We start from the raw sequence: 7,474 nt of genomic DNA on the forward strand, positions 1-7,474 counted from the left end.
CAGCAGGCAACTGACAGAGAGAAACAAATGTGGATAGCTAAAGGCGCTACGTATGCAAATGACTTGTACGTATGACCACAAAAGAAACCCATATTGCCAAAAAATATGTTTAAATGGGCAGCTATTATGAGCCATGGCGTGACGTATGTCTCATCAGGGGGTATGATATCGCAATTGCAATCTATTTTTTGTCTTTATGGGTTCGATGCATATGCAAAACAGCATTGTAGAGCATGCATGATATGTGCAAAACACAACTCACAAGGCAATTTGAGACCCCAAAGAGGTAAATTTCCAACACCACAATATCCCTTTCAAGTGATTCATATGGATTATATACAGCTGAGTAAACATGAAGGGAAGGAATTTTGTTTAGTCATAATTGATGCCTTCTCAAAATGGGTAGAATTGTTCCCTACAAAACATGCAGATTCACTTACAGTGGCTAAAGCATTATGCAAAGACATCATCCCACGATTTGGAATACCAGAAACAGTCTATTCAGATAACGGAGCGCATTTTGTTAATGCAATAGTGCAATACGTAGGAGAAGCACTACAGGTTAATCTAAAAAATCATTGTTCTTATCATCCACAAAGTGCCGGATTAGTGGAAAGGATGAATGGAACAGTAAAAAACAGACTTAGAAAGACAATGGAGGAAACAGGCAGACCATGGACGCATTGTGTAGATTTGGTAAAAATGTATATAAACATAACTAGTACCATGGGGTTGACACCGTATGAAACATTGTTTGGCAGAAAATATCGACTGCCATATTATGGACAAATTTGGAATGTACCTGAGGAAGCCAATTTGGCGGATTACATGAGAAAAATGTTAGAAGGACAACGAGGGAGAGTTCCAAACACTGATGATCCCATTTCTCCACAGGAGGACCCTAAAGTGGTACCTGGAGACTGGGTGTTGATAAGAAGCATCAAGAGAAAACACTGGCATTCACCTAAATGGGAAGGGCCCTATCAAGTACTACTCACAACACCCACAGCTTTGAAAATTGGGGAAAGAAGTACATGGATTCATTTAACTCACTGTAAGAAAGTCATTTCTGCAGACACAGACAAACAGTAAGAACAGTAGGACAAGACTAGTAATAGTGTGTGAGCTTGGTGTTAAGATCCAGGTTAGACACGAAAGCTAGCAGAAGACATTAAGAAGCCACTGTTCTGAACATAGGTGTGCTGTAGTGTGCAGAAATGGCGAAAGAAAAAAATAAAAAGAACGGGGGTTTCTGGACCCCACGGACAGTCCTTGTTATGCTACTTTTCTTTTTTGAATTGGGAGTATTATTAAAAGCCATGAGCACGGGACATGATAATAAGGATCACATCCGCAGATTGCAGAGACCAAAAAGAAGTAACAAAGACCCCAGTCCGATAATCAATGCCACAGTACATAGCTGTGATGGGAATAATGCATACCGATTTGGTGTACAGGCCTGCATTCCTAGAAATACTTCTGTGATCATCTCTGTACCATATAGTGCTCTTACCCATGGAATGCCGGATGGTGACAGAGGGACTAATTACGGCAATAGTTTCTCATGGTATATGACCAACGATCAACAAGATAGGAGATGGGAAACGTTGGTAGCCGATGAATGGAGTAGATGGACACCAAGATGGGCACAAACCGAGTGGGCTAAGTACCAGAGTCAAAGTCTCAAAATGTATCAAACAGATGATAAGCTGTCTATAGTGGTGAATACCACAGAAAAAGGAACCATATTCCCACCTGATATAGAGGGAGACTGTTGGTTGTTCCTCTTTTGGGTATACAAACAAGGAAAAGACCCGTATTTCCATTTCTTCCTCTGTGAGACAGATAGAGTACAGCAACCAATATTGACCGAATTAAGTACGTCAAAGGGGGTGTCTATACAAGCAAAGGGGGTGTCTGTACAAGGCACAAAAGACATGAAGGCAGATGACTGGTTCCTAGTAACTACAGGAATTAGTGGACAAAATAACAATTGGCTTTTAATGGCAGAACAAGCAGGACTAGCAGCAAAGAAGGACTGTGTTGTGTGTATGGGACCCAGACCTGTATTACAGGTAATACCGGCAGCATTACCCAAAGACTGTCTACTGACTGCTATGACACAGACATACATTACGGTAAACAACAAATGTTTTAAGTGGGACAAGATCTATCCAGTGACCAAATTAACTAAGATCAAACCTTTATTCTCAAGCAAAGTTGGGCATGCTAACCATACATGTGTACACTTGACAGGGACAAGTAAGACTTTGGGTAGCTTAAACCACACCGCCTGGTGTAAGAATGTGGTCCATAGTACTCCCACATTCAAACCTGTCGGGAGGAGTGACGTATGGTGGTGGTGTGGGGATAACAGAATCTTTGACAGACTGCCACGAAATGTGTCAGGTTATTGTGCATTAATATCATTATTGTTACCAGTTGAAGCCATACCCATGACCCCTGAAGACGTTACGACATATGCAGCCTCTCTTATTCCTGAAGATTGGCAGAAAGGCGTAGCCAGACATAGAGTGAAAAGAGATTGGAAAGGAGTGGGAAATCCAACATATATTGACGCAATAGGAGTCCCCAGGGGAGTGCCTGACGAGTATAAACTGGTTAATCAAATAGCAGCTGGATTCGAATCTTCCATCTGTTGGTGGTGCTCAAATAATAAAAACGTGGACAGAATAAACTACATCCACTACAATGTACAGAAATTAGGAAATTGGACTGAGGAAGGATTTAAGGCTGTCCATTCACAGTTAGAAGCCACGTCCCTTATGGCCTTCCAGAATCGCATTGCTCTGGATATGTTGTTGGCAGAGAAAGGAGGTGTTTGTGCCATGTTCGGAGAACAATGCTGCACATTCATTCCCAACAACACAGCTGCAGACGGCAGTCTCACTCAAGCCATTGACGGGCTGAGGACGTTGAACAGGAAGATGAAAGAGCACAGTGGAGTAAACACCGAAGGCTGGGATTGGTGGCTGGAAGGGATGGGAAAATGGAGGTCTTTGATTTCTTCACTATTAGTGTCTATAGCAGTATTTGCTGCAATTCTAACATTGTGTGGATGTTGTTGTATTCCATGTCTCCGAGGCCTTGTAAATAGAATGATAACCACAGCAATAAGTCCAGGACCAGGAGGGGGTCCAGCATCATATCCACTTCTGGGGACAGATGACGACAAGGAGGACGATGGCTCTCCTGACCTGTACCCAGACCAATGGAAGTATGATGACCCAGACACCGATGATGGTGACAATGATGACATCACCTCTGGGGTGTAAGCCTAGAGAAAACATACCATGATGAACCTCTTAGTGAAAATCTCAAAAAGAAGTGCTAAGCTGAGTGATGCCTACTGTATGTTTTAACAGGCGATAAACAGGAGGGGAATGTTAAAGATTTTGTATATATGTTATCACTGTTAAACGTTTGTACATTTGTCTTCTTTCTCATGAGAACGGTGTTGTGCTGTTTTGCACTTCACCCTGAGAACGTACGTGTTATTCAACCTTGTTTAGCTTTGTCTTCTTTCTCATGAGAACGGAGATGTGCTGTTTTGCACCTGTCTTAATGCAATCCTGAGAATTCAATTTTTGTTTTGACGTTTGTGATGTGGTGTTTAGTGTGAAGGAGTGTGGAAGACAGGACACTTCAGGCAGATGCAGAACAGCTGATACCTGCAACAGACGAACGAGATGTGCTGACCTGAAGTGTTCTTCCTTACAGCTGCACTTATTGACGTATGCGTTTATGTTATGGGAAGAAACTTGTCTTGTGTCATTACCCCCACCCTTAGGACAAGTTTCTTGTTTATGTGATGAGGGCGTCTCTTAATAAAAAGAGCGGAAAAGCAGGCCAGACTTTAGTGTAGCCTTGGTGTACAGCCTGGCCGCACTCCGCGCGTAATATTTGACTTTCTGTCTCACTGGTGTTTCTTGACTCTGTTTGTCTTGTTAAAGGTTTTAAGAATGTTTGGAGGAGAAAATACCCAACATTGAGCCAGGGTCCGGTCCGCGATGTGCAACGTTCCTGTTCCTTTGGGTTGCCATCCGGGGAGGCTGTTCGTGCCAGATGCATTATGGGGGGAGGTCATTTGTTGGGCTAATAACAGTCGTTTCACTTGTCATCTGGGCATCAGAAACACTGTTACTGTCATCCGGGAAAGGTTTTGGTGGCCACGATTACTCCCAGATGTAACTGAATATATCAGGGCGCGTCTGACCTGCGCTATGTGCAAATCCTAAACCTGACAACCTACCGGCAAGCTCCCTCCGTTACCTGTTCTTACACGACCTTGGTCACACATCTCAGTGGACTTTGTAAGATTGCCTCCGTCCAAGGGACATACTGTAATACTTGCTGTTGTTGACCGCCTACCCAAGATAGCGCATTTTGTACCCTAACCCTAAACTGCCAACCACAAAAGAAACCGCTGAAGCCTTATTAAACCATGTTTTTAAGCTGCATGGTTTTCCACAGGGCACTGTTTCTGATAGGGGTTCGCAGTTTGTCTCTCGGTTTTGGGGGGAGTTTTTTCAACTGCTGGGGGTCTCCTCCAGCCTCACCTCCTGGTATCATCCGCAGGTGAATGGACAATCAAAGAGGGTCAATCAGGAATTAGAAAAGGGCCTTCGCACCCTCGTTTCACAGCACCCAGCCTCCTGGTCTTCTCAATTAGTATGGATTGAGCTCGCCCACAACTCTCTGCCATCTACATCCACTGGCTACTCTCCGTTTTATGTGTCGCATGGTTTTCAGCCTTCTTTGTTCTCTTCCACAGACTTAACTTCACGTGTACCCTCGGCTCTGTCACTCATTCTCCACCGACGACGGACCTGGGAGCGGGCCCGTCGGGCTTTGCTGTGATCATGAGCAGCTTACAAGGATGCAGCTGACAGGAAGAGGCCACAAGAGCCCGTCTACTCTCCTGGACAATGGGTGTGGCTCTCCACCCACCATCTGCCCATCCGGGGTGTGCCAAGGAAGCTTGCTCCCAGGTTTGTTGGTCCATTTCCCATCTCAAAGATTATTAATCCAGTTTCTGCCCACCTTCGGGTTGCCCAGGCCTATGAGGATACACCCCGCCTTCCATGTCAGCCATGTGAAGCCTCCCACACCAGTCATTTGTGTTCGACTGTTCCCCCACTGCCCGCCCAGTTCATGGACGGTGGGCTGGTCTTTTCAGTGCGGCGCCTCTTGGGGTCTTGGAAACGTGGGAGGGGGGCACAGTATCTGGTGGACTGGGAGGGGTACGGGCTGGAGGAATGCTCATGGGTCCCCTCCCATTTCATCTTGGACCCGGACCTGATCACAGACTTCCATGCTTGGCATCCTGATTCCCTTGGGCCGTCGGGTGGCGCCTGTTGAGAGGGGTCCTGTCATGTACTGTGTTTTGTCCGGTTAACTGCCATGTTTAGTTTAGGTCTTTGTTTCATTTTTGTGCTGTTTGGGTTTTGTTTTTATTGTCTGCTTAGTTTAGATTTTGGATTGTGTGACTTCTCCGGCTGGGTGCTTCCTGCTTGGGCTTTATCTGTCCATATTTCTCTTGTATGTCTCTCTTAGAGCTTGGTGGGGGGCATTACACTCTGTTTGGGGCCACACCCTGTTCTGGATCTTTCCACATGTAGTTCCAATATGCAGCTCATTACTAGGTGTATTTAAGCTTCACTGGTTGCACTGGTTATTCGCCTGATTGTTGCACCTTGTGCCTTCACTTCTAGCTCTGTTTCATTGATTGTTTCAAGTCCTGCTGCCACGTTGTGTTTTGACCACCTGCCTGTTTATACTGACCACGCCATTTGCCCGATGATTCTGATCTGTTTGCTTCTTTTGGACTGCCTCTCTGTGTACCGGACCCCACTGATTTATTCAGTAAATGCCTCTTTGAACCAGAGCTACTGTGTCGAGTCCCGCATTTGTCTCCAGCCTTCTCTGTTCGACAAATCTGATAGTATCATGGTGTGGATGTGAAGAGAAATGGCATACGAGTCATTTTAAGGCAAGAGTATATTAAGGCCCCTTCAAAATACTCTTTCTTCACCCCACTACTTTGCTCTTATCAGGATTTCCCTGATCTGGGTTATGGTTTAATCCCCCCCCCCCCCCTTCTTTTGCCCATCCTCTGCCCCAGCTTTGATTTAATAGTTGTTTTTTGTCACTTGTTTATTCTCTGTTCTGTTGCTTTGTCACTTTGTTTCTTTGTTACTTTTCATACTTTGCCCATGGTTCAGTTCTGTTCTTCTTTAGTCAGTCGGTGTTTTCATTGTTTATCATTTGTTTATTTTGCTGTTCTCATTTCTGTTATCTGTTGTGCTTTAGTGTCGGGTTTTGTTCATCACTTAGTCTCTGTTTTACTTAGAGTTTGTTTCTTAGTCACTTCCAGTTTAGTTTTGTCTTAGTGTTTATGTTTTTTATTGTTCTCAGCTCTGTTCCCATGTAGTTTTTTGTCATTACTTATTATCTGATCTGTTCACTTTTCAGTTTTCATGTTCATGCACAGTTTGTTCCTGTTCATAGTTGTATTGTAATCTGTCCTCTGGGTTTGATTTATATATTCTCTTTATCATTTGTTTGTTTTCACTCCACGCCCCTGCACCTGCCATTGTATCTTCATCTTTCACGTTGGTTCTTTCTGCTTTGTGTTTCTACTCACTCACGCTCTTGGCACCCGTTCACGTGTCAATGTCATTTTCATCATCCAACCTTGTGTAGTCCTTCCTCACTGTCTTGCACCATGTATCATCTTTGTCCTCCAGTCACGCCCCTTTCTAGGTTATTCACATGCACATGCACCTTTTTAACATCAACCTATTTAAACTTCCTCCTTGCCACCACACCTCTGCCAGTTTGTTGTCTTCATGCACTTGCCAGCTCTCTTCAGGGTCCTTATTTGCCTTGTCATGTTTTTTTTATCCTGCTTTGTATTTTTGACTGAGCCTTTTGCCTCATCACTGATGTCTGTGTTTGCTCATGCCACTGAACCCTGTTTGATTATGACTGCGTGTTTGCTGATTGATAACCTGTACACCGAACCTAAGCCTGGAATAAAGACGACTACTTCTTTTACACTAACGCCTGGTCTGGGAGTCTCCATTGAGGGTCCACCCTCTTCAGGTGCCAGGCACCCTCACAGCATTACAGCTCTTTCTCTTCATTTTGGACAGTCACATGAATGGCAAAGAAAGAGTACTGGGATTGAGTCTACGAGTGTGTTGGAGGTTAACAGAGAGTCTGACAGTGTTTTGAGTGTGAAGATTGAAATTGAAAGTGTGATGATAAATGTCATCTGTGCATATGCGCCATAGGTAGGAGATGTAATCTAAAATAAATTGGAGACTGTAAGGCAGTGGCATTTGAAAATGATGACTTTAGAGGTGATGAAGAGAAAGAAAGTAAGAGCTCAACCAAGGATCAGATTGTGGAAGCTGAAGGAGGAAGACTGTGCTATGGGGGAAGGTAA

Source organism: Thalassophryne amazonica, chromosome 19 (assembly GCF_902500255.1).
Source record: "Thalassophryne amazonica chromosome 19, fThaAma1.1, whole genome shotgun sequence".
Taxonomy (NCBI): Eukaryota; Metazoa; Chordata; class Actinopteri; order Batrachoidiformes; family Batrachoididae; genus Thalassophryne; species Thalassophryne amazonica.